The 13,720-nt window shown below is 32.4% G+C and overlaps 1 protein-coding gene and 1 long non-coding RNA gene across 2 annotated transcripts in view; both read right to left on the bottom strand.

The window, feature by feature from the left end:
- LOC148307874 (uncharacterized) overlaps window positions 1-12,459 on the bottom strand; it is a 30,703-nt gene extending 18,244 nt beyond the window's left edge. Inside the window, exon 1 of the long non-coding RNA XR_015837773.1 lies at window positions 12,371-12,459. This is a non-coding gene — a long non-coding RNA (uncharacterized LOC148307874). The remainder of the gene's footprint in view (window positions 1-12,370) is intronic.
- Kul (Kuzbanian-like) overlaps window positions 1-13,720 on the bottom strand; it is a 133,980-nt gene that overhangs the window by 47,532 nt on the left and 72,728 nt on the right. The window lies entirely within an intron of this gene.

The following is a 13,720-nucleotide window of genomic DNA, read 5'->3' as shown; positions in this document are numbered from 1 at the left end:
ACCAGTCTTAAGCTCCGGAAGAAAATGATCTAGTCCCACCACAGAGAAAATAATTTTACGGAAGAATTTCCCCGGGAAAATTATATTACGCTAAATTACACGGAGCGTACCGCAACCACTTAAACTATGCTCAGGAAAAACTCGTGGAAACTCTTACCCACAAACTTGGAACATATTACTGTGTATTCCTACCTATACACAGTTGCAAGCACTCGCTCACGGTGGCGGTGCCTTCTGGATATGTGAGAAGTCCACTTGCAAATCACGTTATGTTAAAAAAAGCAATTATTTAAGAAAACTGATAAAAATGTTTATAGTTATAGTTAAGATATAAAGGCGCATCCATTTGCGTATTACATAAGTTTAGGATCATAACAAAATCATTTATGTTAAAGGATGAAATCAATAATCATTTAATTTGCATTTCAAAATTAAACATTGACAGTTTTACAGAAGTACTTTAAACATATGTATATAGTTTTGCAACTTTCTTACTCTTAGTTTCTCTTAATAAATTACAATTTAATCTACTATTACGTCCATCTCTTATGTCCATTTCTTCGTGCATCAAAATCTCTTCACTATCAGTTTCTTCTACAGTATTTTTGTTTTGTTCTTCTTGAAAAAAAAATTAAGTGACATTAAATTTGAAGTGCTAAGCCAGGTAACTTTAGTACGATTTTGACGCTCGATTTCCACAATTTGCATGATTTTGCAAGAATCACTATGAAACTTAGCAAGTTTACAGTAACTTAGTTTTTCAAAGTGAACTGTCGATCGACATAGCGAGTATTGCAAAAGTATTGATTTTTCTTTTCAATTTTACTCTTAATTTATCGAATTTTGACAGATAATGTTAAATAATAGACGTTAATATTTTAAATCTTCTACCGATTGCCGCCATTACCTAAAAAAAATTTTTTTTGTAACATAACATGGTTTGCAAGTAAACTACTCATGTGTAGATGCATACATACAACAAGTACAGAATGCATTGCATACACCATTGCGGTCTGCAGTCTGGCCACCAGTACACAAAGTGCATTTACAACTTTAAATTATTAACACACATTCGGGACTATTCAGAATCGTACACGTTAATGTCAATTTGTAACTTGGGCCACGTCCATTAAATATTACTGACGGACTGTCCCAGATCACAGATGATTGATACAATTTTCGAAAATGGAGGAAAACCATTTTCGGAGATTTTAATTTATTTTCTGAAATTTTCCCCAAAATTGTTTTGATTTCTTCATAGAATTGCGTCGACTATTCAACAATAACTTTTAATTTTTACTAGCTGTACCCGGCCACGCGTTTGTAGCTCATTCTGCCGAAATGGAAAATAAAGAAAAGAGCATATAAAAACACGCGCGTATTCGAATGCAACGTTGTATTAAAATTTCATGTGCAATAGGTGAATATATTAAGAAATTGAAGATTGTGAACAAACGAACATTTATATTTTTATTTATGAAGATATTATTTATTTGTTTGATAATAATTTAACCTTCTTACGTAATTTTCTAATGAACAAATTGTTTCAATGATTAAAGAAAACACTTCGTTTTTTACCACTTGAGTTTTATTATAGACTACATGTTTCAGAAGTTAAACTTCCATCATTCAGGTCTGTATAATAATATGTTATTATACAGACCTGAATGATGGAAGTTTAAATTCTGAAACATGTAGTCTATAATAAAAGTCAAGTGGTAAAAAACGAAGTGTTTTCTTTAATCATTGTAACATGTCTTACCACAAAGTTAATGGCGAAACAATAAATAAAATAACAAATTGTTTCAATATTTGAATGGAATTATGCGCGAATATATGAGTTCTACTCTCTCGGGTTGATAAAATTGACAACAAGTGCAAAAAAAAGATTTACTGATTTTTAAAGACGCTCATTATTATCTGTATTATTAAATTTAAGTGGAACCCGTGTAGATAATGTGGAAGTTGTTAGCGACGATGATTTGCTATTTGCGTTTACTTTCCGCGTTCTATCCTCATTATTGCGATCATAATGGATCTTAGATAAGAGAGGAGTACTCGTATCTCATTTTCCGCAAATTAAGCGCTGAAAGAACAGAATTATCTTGCGATTTGTGTCGCGATTAACTTTAACGGACGGCATTATCTGTCGGGATTACTCTACATTACCAAAGGGTTATTACATACAATGTTTTCAAAAGCGTAAGATGAGTACTTAGACTATGTGAAAAATCATCGATTAAAATCCTGTAAAATTGGCATCTCTCGAATTTGGTTTTGAATTTTTAAATTTGAAAACTCTGGAATATTGGATACCAAAAAAGCAACAAAAAAAAAATATTATTTTTGGACATCTCATCAAAGATGTAGAAGAATATGAAAGTCTGGGCATTTACGGGGCTGACGACCGTCATAGGCTGGAGATGTCTCTAGTGAAGTTCTAGTGATTCAAGAACAAGGTTTCTAAATTGGTTCATATATATATAGGAACTTCCAAGAATTTGAGTAGCGTGGTTGTCAATAATGGGTAGAATTGGTGAATGTTACACGTGTGTAAAGTGATCACTTAAACCAGCCTATGACGGTCGTCAGCCCCGTAAATGTCCAGACTTCCATATTCTTCTTCATCTTTGATGAGGTGTCAAAAAATAATATGAAAATAATTCCTGTAATTGGAGATAATCCAGATTTTGTGGACAAGTATTTGGACACACTCAAAATGTTGTAAAATTTATTTCATTTTAAAATTAATTTGTAGAACTCCATTTTAATTTATATATTAAATATTAAAATCAAACACTGATTTTTAGAGTCAAACTTATGTTATTTTCAAACATTAGTTTGAAAATGCCATAACAAGACGAAACAATGTTATTTTTATGTGTTTTCAATATAAAATATAATTTATGTATTCATTTTTAAATCCAACACAGTTTTTTTGAGTCTACTAACTAAGTATATTAAAAAAATCGGCGCTTAATTAAAAAATTAATACATAAATAAAAATGGAATTCTACAAATTAAAAGCCAAATCAATAAATAATTAAATACAATTTTGCAGACTCTAAAAATCAGTGTTTGATTTTAATATATAAGTCTATAGAACCCTGGAAACTGGATATCAAAGTAATAAAATAAAATATAAAATTTCATTAATTGATTCGGCAGTCGCTTTGTGGTAATATCTATCGATTTACAATTTAAGTTTTACTTGGTAAATACCTTTTTTTAATGTATTGTGACACATGTCTCGATGCATGCTGCATTATTTTCAAACATCGTAAAAAATAACGCGGAATGCATCGAAACACGTGTCACAATAGATTTAAAGAAAAAGTGTAATATAATATATATTAACTTTAAAATACTGCTATACCATAAATGCTAAACGACATCGAATCTAATTTACTTACGTGTTTTACCTTGATAAAGCTTATTTATTACGCCATACATTAGGAATACCGTATTCCGAAAAAATTGTTAGACTACGGACGATAAAAAGTTTGTAAAACTCTGGAAATCGACCTGGATCCCAAAAAGGTTGTACCCTAGAATACTATATGGAAGAAAGTTTGTTAAACCCTACAATTTTCGATGCCAAAAGGTTTGTAAGATGCTAGAATATTTGATCTCAATTTACTTACATTTTTAGTCTCGACTTAATAACGCAGACACTTATTCATTGACCGTATTATTATAACAACACTTACATCTTCTATCCAATTACAGATCCGGATTCAGTCATTATTCTTTCACGGACTGGTAATTATTCCCCCCCTCTTCCCGAATGCCTAATATCGTATTACTAGTTGCCTTAATTTAGGAACTGTCTCTATAGAATTCCGAAGTAGACCATTCTCGATTTCCGCGAAGGCTGTAGAGATGGTTGATACAGCGTAATTTGGCGTGACGTATTATTTTAATCGCCACGGCCTATTTAATATATATTTTGAATTACTTAATTGCAGTGAAACCGCGCTCTTTACTCGTACCGGGCTGCTGGAATAGCGAGTTTTATGTATGCCGGATAATTTTTACCGTAAAGATTTTTTTATTTTAATTTTATAAGCCTTCGCTCATTTGCGAGTGATTTTGAAAGAAATGATAGCAACTATTCTCAAATTATTCCGTTAATTTTAAGAAGATAATGAAAGATCTCGTACATAAGAAGTTGTTAAATGTATATCTGTATCCTAACCTTCGATTGACAAAATGCAAATGTCTTCCCAGTAAAAGAGCATGATGCTAACGTACATTAAATTTCAAAGATGGCAGCTGATTCTGAAATGAGTCTAGCACTTGTACATTCCTAGTGTTTTACGGGGCATCGCTTAATCCTATGTTCCGAATACTACTATGTAGAATCCAAAAGTGAAATATATTTAATGGGATACAAATGGCATAAGTGAAGAAGCTCGGGGTGAATGAAGGACATCACTGCTATATGTATAACGTGGTAATATTTTCCTTCGTAAATTGGGTGTAAATAATATGTAAAGTGGGTGTATAGTAATAAAATAAACAATGTGTTGCTTTGTAATTAAAGTTTATAATTAAAGTTTATTCTTAATTTATCTTTATAATATTTTTCTATCTATCTATCTGATTCTGACAGTTCAGAATATTATATTTTTTCTATCTGATGTCTTTTGTTTTATTCAGTGCGACGCATGCGACATCTGGTGGTAGAACTGTTTTATGTAGGTACTATTTGTAAGTACTTAATAAAATGTATAGGTAGGTACCTAGGTATTTTATTACATATGTAAAAGTAAATGGCGGATGATTATGTGGGAAATGAGAATATTAGCTGGGCAATTGGGGTCGCATACCTGTACTCGTCACACACTGCTAATATATACGCGAAAAAAATACAAGGTCCCAGGTTCGATTACCAGAGTTGAGTAAATTATAACAACATTTTAAGTATGTCGAAAAACTTGTTCACAAATCTGGATTATTTACAATTAGGAGTTATTTTTTAGAATATTTTTGACATATCAATATAGATGAAGAAGAATATAGAAGTAAAGTGATTACTTAAATAAGCCTATTACGGTCGTAAGCCCTGTAAATGCCCAAACTTCAATATTCTTCTTCATCTATGTGGAGAACTATTTTTTTTGTTAAATTATAACATTATTTAAATATAAAATTGACAATCGAGATGTAATTGCATGAATCTGATGTGTGTCCTATGCACCTCGGATGCGTATAAGGGTAAGATAATAACAAAACAGAAAACACAAACAGAATATCGTTATTTTAAATTGACTGTTAAACCTGTATTGCATGGGAAGTATGCAATTTGTTCCCCGAGCTCCTTATTAGGAACTTGTAAGTTGTACTCTCAGTGCCGGGAGTATAGAGTATAGAGTATAGAGTGAGGAGTGTGGAGTGTGGATAGAGGGAGAACTGGAGGTGAATAGGAAACGGGAGAGTTGGAAGCAAAGTATCCACTTACCGATATTTTCCTCTGAATTCTCTTTCTTACTCTTCTGAGTTATTGAAATGAGAGGAAACACAGCTCATTTCATCTTCAAGAGTTGGGTGAAGTTTTCAATATGATAGAAGATTTTCTATTCAGAATACACGGGAATCATGTCCGCGAAAGGAAAATACGAGATATCTAGCATTAAAATAAAGTAGATTTATTCATTCAATGGTCTGTGTATACCCAATATTGAATTTCAAAACCGGCTAAAGATGTGTTTTTCTTGGTATTTTATGTTCCTGACGAAATGCAATAAAATGAAATGGAGATTTTTTCCCCGACTAGAAAAAAAGTTAAGCTTACCAAAACGATGCTCATTAATATATACATATCGCTCACTCCTTTCAAGAACGTCATAAATCAAAAACCGTCAATTTTCAGTTGTGCATGTTTTCGGAATGCACAGAAAATGTACTATATCCTAGCAAAAACGGCATATTTTTAACTCAATATTTACCAGCTGCAGGGCAGAAAGTGTTGTTTTTGCATTTGGAAGAAAATGTATATATATTTTTTTTTAATATTCAAAATATTTTTCACATGGTGAAAAAACCTTCAGGTTTTACCTAATAAGATCTGTTGCACAGTAAAAAGTTCTATAAGGTTCTTGATATTTATTTTTAATACATTGTATTATATTTATAAACTTTAAAAACGTTCTCCTGAAAAACCAAGTTTTTTGATTTATGAAGTTCTTGAAAGGAGTGAGCGATATATCAATGAGCATCGTATATAAAGTGATCATGTTTTTAAGAACAGTGTCCGTCGATGGTTGCTATATTGTAACACCTTTCTACTCTAAATTATCATTGTATCTATTGTATATAAAAATCTAGTAATTATAAAAAAATAGTGTATTAACTTGAAGTATTTCGGCTCAACACAGGCTATGCCTTAAGGGCCATAAAATAAATATATTTTTTTAATGTATCTATGTAAAATAAAAAAATGAAAAATATCAATAAAAAAAATAATATACTGTGGAACTTCTACCTATATAGGAAGAGACCTGAATATTTTATTTATTTAAAAACATATAAACAACACCCTGATAAACCTGAATGAAGAAGAAGAATAACTAAAATTAACATAGGATTACCCAGAAAATTTCTCGTTTGGGGTGGTGTTACAACTAGAAGTTAACGCATGAACTACGCAGTATTCAAAACGTTAACTTAAACTTCTGAATGTTTATATAACGATTTTGATATATATATTTTTATATTATTTAACGATCCTGAGGCCGTATTCTCAGGAAGAGAAGTTAAAGATACCGAATTCAACCGAATAAAAGTAAAGTCTTCTTTGCTTTACTTCTATACGGTTAAAAAATATTGTTTTTTTGCCGAATAGAAGTAAAATAAAAATTATCTATACCACGCATTTAAATTATTAACTTTCTGTTGGAATATACGCCCTGAAGTATACGTAGACCTGGAAAAACTTCGCTCATATGGAATAAGTACTAATATATTGAAATATGACGCGAATATGGTTGGGGATAGAAACAGAGGAAGACCGATGAATATTTGGCATGATCAAATATTTCAAATACGTGGGCATGTTCAGGTCAGGAATAATCGGCGGATATGTATAAGGAGATGCATGAATATAAAAAAGACGAAGATTGTTTGCAAAGAAATATTGTTGCGGCGTTCTATTCTCTCTACCTACCCCTGCGAAAAAGTGGCGTGATGGTTAGTTAGTTATATCACTAAAAAGAGCTACATGTTACTTTATATGTTGTATTTAAATATATACAATAGGTAAAGTAACGTTACGTTTATTTTGAGAACCAATTAATGTATATACAACAGTCTTTTTATACCAAAACATCATTGTCTGCAAAAAAACCCAGTTGGTTGAATTGGCGAGTTTGGAATTCGGAATACGTAATTGTTTCATTCGGAGCATCTTGCTTGCCTTGTTTCTATTCCTATCGCATAATATCTGCGAATGGTGGCTATACGCAATAAATAAGAGAGAATTCATTAATATGGTAACCACGTAGTGACCCACGGATGGGATTCACCCAATTTTACGGGGTTAATGAGAAAGTCAGCGCTACCTAAAATTGAAAAAAAACCTTATAGAAAAAAATAGCACTGTATTGTAATACGAAAGTTCTCTTAAATGTGCGATTTATTACTGCTTTAAAGGCCCAACATACGTTAATTCGGAACATAATTTTCATTGAACCCATGTAACATTTGACGTAATTGATTTTTTTATATCCGTTTTCGTATTGAAAAAAGTGTTTTTTTTTTTTAAATCTAACAAACTAACCAGCGTGCCATACCAATCTGTCTTTAAGGCAAAAAAACTTCGCCTCTTCCACATTCATCTCCTCCTACATACACTACTGACCACGTTCAAGAATTTGAAATACTACATACTATAGATCATGCTAACTTTTCCTCTGCTTCTATTGCTAACCATTTTTTTATTTGACAAAAGAGATTTACTATAGCAGATTCTTCTTCTCCGTCTTAATCCTCATTGCTGAGGGCTGTGACCCTTGCAGAAGCAATGACTCTTCTCCAGTTATCCCTTGACTGCGCTGCACGTAGCGCTCCAACCACTGAGGTGCCTGCTGCTGCCTTAATTTGATCGGTCCATCGTGTGGGGATCTTCCTCTCCCTCTCTTTCCCTCCAGGCTACCGATCACAACTAGTCGTTCCAGGCTATCCTCGTTGCTACGCGCAACGTGTCCAAAGAACTGGAGAATCCGTCGGGTACAGATATTGGCCATTGGAGTCAAGCCATCCAAGATAATATATGCTTATTAGAGATTTGTTATAGCAGGACTCATCTTAAAGTTTTCAAGATATTTATTATTTCAAATATGGCCCTGCAAAAGGGAAACATACAGTTCTTGAAAAAAAAAGGTTTACGAATTAAAACTAAAATGATGAAAAATGTGAACACAAAAAAAAACAATAAATACGGGAAAAAATGTCCCATGTCTATTTATATAAGTGTGGTCACAATATCCACAAGTAAGATTTGAGCCAGATTGGGGTGAAACCAAGACTCAATTACGTAACATGAATATGGAATGATTCAGGCTTTGTTCTATCAACTCCATACATACACCAACTCTATACAATAAAAAATAATTCGTTTCCTATACAAACCTGATTAGTAAAGTTCTTAACGAAATAGGCAGAGTTGCAATCAAATAACTTGTTCAAACAAATACACACTCAGACGTTTTTTATTGTATAACCATATCGGTCTTAGAGTGGGGTGTTGTGAGTCTTTGACAATCCATATACAACATTTTGAGTGTGTCCAAATACTTGTTCACAAAATCTGGATTATCTCCAATTACAGGAGTTATTTTCATATTATTTTTTGACATCTCATCAAAGATGAAGAAGATTCTTCTTCATCTTTGATGAGATGTCAAAAAATAATATGAAAATAACTCCTGTAATTGGAGATAATCCAGATTTTGTGAACAAGTATTTGGACACACTCAAAATGTTGTAAATAAATTATCTGGTCAAATTATAAGCTTAAATAATAAAAATGAAAATGGTATTTTCTGGCGTTTCTCATGTGTGTGATTATAATCCAGGATTTGGACCTCACATACTAATATAAGAGTTTCTGCTTAATAAAAAGCTTCTTTACATCTCACCTATAGATGTCTCTAGTGAAGTTCTAGTGATTCAAGAACAAGGTTTCTAAATTGGTTCATATATAAAGAACTTCCAAGAATTTTAGTAGTGTGGTTGTCAATAATGGGTAGAATTGGTGAATGTTACACGTGTGTAAAGTGATCACTTAAACCAGCCGATGACGGTCGTCAGCCCCGTAAATGCCCAGACTTCCATATTCTTCTTCATCTTTGATGAGATGTCAAAAAATAATCCATATACAAATGATGAGTCTGGGAAAGTGTTATGTTAGTATCGAGTAAACTGATTTTAGCTGTCCCTTATTGTAAACAAAAGGAAGCAACTAATATTTAAAAGGAAGAGTCTGATAAAAATGCTCATCAACATTTTTGCAGATTAGAAATAATTATCATCATAGTTATTGTGTTTTTGCAGTGAATTTTAAACCCAGGTTTTTACTATTACTTTTTGATATTAAAATTGTATGTACAATAATACTATTTTCATGCTTAAATATGGCTAAAATAAAAGATTTATACTAAATAAAACTAAATAAAAGATTAATACATAAATAACAGAAAAACTTTTGAAATAATTTTATGTTAATAACAACTATTTAAGTATATAGTTTTTTCCACATATTATATATCGCTCACTCCTTTCAACAACGTCATATATCAAAAAACTTGATTTTTTTTAAAGACCGTTTTTAAAGTTTAAACATATAATGAAATGTTAACGAAAAAATAAATATCAAGCCACTTATTGAACTTTTTACTGTGCAATAGATCTTTTTAGGTAAAACCTGAATGTTTTTCTGCATTTGAAAAATATTAAGTATATTTTAAAAAAATAATAAAACAATACCTTTTCTTTAATATGCAAAAACAACGCTTTCTGCCCTGTAGCGGGTAAATATAAAGTTAAAAATATGCCTCTTTTGCTGGGATATAGTACATTTTCTGGGCATTCCGAAAACACGCACAACTGAAAATCGTAGATTTTTGATTTATGACGTTTTTTAAAGGAGTGAGCGATATGTATATCGCACCACTTCATATAAAAATATAGTACATTTTCTGGGCATTCCGAAAACATTTACAACTGAAAATCGACGATTATTTTAATATAATATGACGTTGTTGAAAGGAGTTATCAATATGTGTTATATTTGATCAGTGATCGGGTTTCGTCATTACCGACATCATCAGACTTACTTTAAGTACAAAGCAATGCTTTCAAGAAAGTACTAAAATAGTATTTTTCCGTGTTACTTTGCCGTGTATGCTAGGTTACCTTGATCTGCTATAACTCATTAACTAACGACATATTTTACAGCCGAGACACATTTCGACGTCTCATCGTGTCAGCATCACAAAGGTTTTGTTAGATTTTTATTACATTTATTTTAGTATCGTCGTTGAATTGTTGTTCCGTCAGCACTGGAGCTCTTAAGAGAGACTCTTGATTGGAAAAAGAGGCAGTGATTGGGGGTATTAATGACATCAAATGGCCGAGAAGAGGTCACGTCTCGTCCCAACACACCCACACACACACATGCACATACACACACCCATACACACAATCACTCCGCTACTTCAGACTGCTGCGTGACGGACAGCCACACGATTTATAGACCTCGTCTATATAGCGACCATACATGGTGTACCTATCTTTACTATTTCAAGTGAGTAGGGTGAATTGTTCAGATTATTTGTTTTAAAACTAACAAACTGACTACTCACATCCTATGTAAAATCATAGAACTAAAATCATACACCTAAGTAACTTCACTGCTAACTTAGAATCGATGAACTGTATAAATTTATGCCTCTAGCAAAATAGCGAGTGTTTTTGCCTAGAATTTTCACTCATGAATTACATGAAATTATATGTAGTAACTTTTAACAAAAAGAGTAAATCCACTCACGAGAAGGCATGAGCTATAAAAAAGTTGAAGCGTAAGTAGGGTCACGATTGCGGTGTTGCATAAGCCGTAGCTAGATTTCAGAGTCACTTGGACGTTAGAAAAATTTAATTTTTTTAAAAATTAAAATGTAAATGCTCGTTTGCTTAAAATCTTAAAACTTCTTATTTTTAATTATCGCATAAGTAGCATTTAAAATGTAAATAATGTCTGGATTTATACACCCTGTATCTATGAAGTTAATTTTATTTGAGTTTTCTAGGTAGGTTACCTTCGAGACAATTTCCAATAGATCCTATAGCAAGTCGCACGAACAAGGAAGTACGAGGCTGCGTCACTCACGACAATGCAAAACCGAGCGTCCGGCGCGCAGCAGGACCAAGGAGGTCAGGTATATTCAGCGTCCTAGAGTCTCCATTACTTCTAAACACTTACATCTCAACATAGAAGTGCCTACACTGGGGCACTTCAGAAAATATGGTGGTGGTTTTACAAAATTGTATTTATTTAAATCGGCAGTGACAGAGAAATTTAAAGTTTTTCAATGTAAATTCACAGTAAAATCGGGATACAATTTTGTTTCACATTTTCTATAAATTTCGCAACTTACTTCATAAAAAAATTCTTTGCAAGAGGAGGTCTGTCAGGGAGCCTAGATACTTCTGTATCAGATCTGGGAATGCGGTGGGAAAGCTTTTCAGAAAGGGAATGAAAGGAATATGAAAAAAATAATCAACATAGGTGAAGAAGAATATGGGAGTCTGGGTATTTACAAGGCTTACAACCTGTCGTAAACTGGTTAAGACAACACACACACGTGCAATATTCACCATTCTACCCATGATTGACAGCGACATATATGATAAATCTCATAACGTTTCAGGATTGAGTTCACAACAGCCATCTATGATTGGATTTCAAAAACTTTTATTCATCAGAAACCCTTTTTTTAAATTTGTATGCAAGATCCGAAACCGGATTATTTTACATACTGAGAAATGCCTTCTTAATCTATATTGAGATGTCAAAAATATAAAATAACTCCTAAGTAGAGAAAACCCAGATTTGTGAACAAGCATTTGGACACACTCAAAATGTTGAAATATAAGTAAGTTTTTATTAGCAAAAACTTTCAATAATTGATTTCATGCGTCTTCTAGTGTACCTATAAAATTATTTGGGAAGAATTTTACATACAATATATCCGCGACATCACACATAAACCGGAAGTCCTAGTGACACGTGGCAAACAACATAAAACGCTTACAGTATCTCAAAAATGTTTTATTTTTTAATAAATAAAATATATAAACATGTACTCACAAAACAACGTCACACAAATTCAAGACAAACCAAAATAATTTTATGATACAGAGATTTTTTCAGAACGAGGATGTGGGCGCCGCGCGCCGCTGACATTTAATTTTGAGTTTGACAGTTCCATAAGTTGTTTTGTTTTTTTTTTACATTTAATTGAAATATTTATAAAAAATATATATATTAAGAAATCAAGCCGGTAGGCAGTGAGTGATAGGCCAGTCACTACGTTTTGTTAAAATTGCATTAATTAAATGCGTTAAAAGCTACCGCTTGGGGTTTGAAGCACAAATTCCAGTCGGAACAACACTAGCAAAACAAAAGAGTGGACCAATCGGGTAGTGTCGCGGACTCTTGAATCAGAATTTCTGGTTTCGAACTCACTCACAATTCGAACTCAACCACAATTTGATACCTATGTTTAATAATGAGCCGCTTAGGCTCACAGAAATAGTATGAAATTGAAGTCTTTTTGTAAATTACTTTATTAAAATATGTATCAAAAAAATGTATCCAAGAAATTTCAATATTAATAAAATAGTTATAAAAAAATTAAACCTTTTTTAATAATGAGCCTAAGTGGCTCATTATTAAGAAATGGTATTAATGAATATAGTAGGAAATATTATTTTCTGCGACTATTATTTTATTTTTCTCTTACATACACATTTTTCTTTCTCAATTCAAGATGGCGGCTAACGCAACAGGATTGAAGTTCTGAAAATTGGACTAACAATAACCCCCAAAGGTTACAAAAGAAAAACTGCTGAAATAAACAAACGCGATTTCAGCGATTTTTAGGGTATATAACGACTGGGCTACAAACACAACTGTCTCTGCCGCTGTCGCCTGTCTTTTGTATTGTTGAAGTTTCCATTATTAATATTGCCCAAACGGAGAATTCGGTATTGTGTGAAGCTTATGAACAACATTTCGGGGATGTACTTTATGGAGGTGAGTCTCAGCAGTTAGTTCGGTGTATATGAAGCGAGTTGATAATGTTCATTGCGGTTTAGGCGTTTACTTCGAGTAATTCGCTTTTGTTTTAAAATAATGACGGAACTTTGAACGTTGGCGATAAATTTTATCTATCTCTCTCTTCTACTATCAGATATGGCCGGTATAACCGAAATATTTGTTCTCATTGCTGATACTATTTAGGTTTTTGGTTTCTTTTGCCTTAAAATCATGATAACGCTTTAAACGTAAAGGATAATTTACCTCTATTACTGCTAGAATGTCGGTTATTACCGATCTTTTTCTTCACATTACTGAAAATACGAGTATTATTACGGCATTTGCTTTTACTTTAAAATCATAGTGGAATCTAAAAGTTACCGATAAATATTCTGCATT

The sequence above is a fragment of the Brachycentrus maculatus genome, unplaced genomic scaffold (assembly GCF_059751285.1).
Source record: "Brachycentrus maculatus isolate JH-2025_06_01 unplaced genomic scaffold, ASM5975128v1 h1tg000186l, whole genome shotgun sequence".
Lineage (NCBI taxonomy): Eukaryota > Metazoa > Arthropoda > Insecta > Trichoptera > Brachycentridae > Brachycentrus > Brachycentrus maculatus.
Note: the sequence above shows the minus strand (reverse complement) of the source record. Positions and strands in the feature narration are given on the sequence as shown.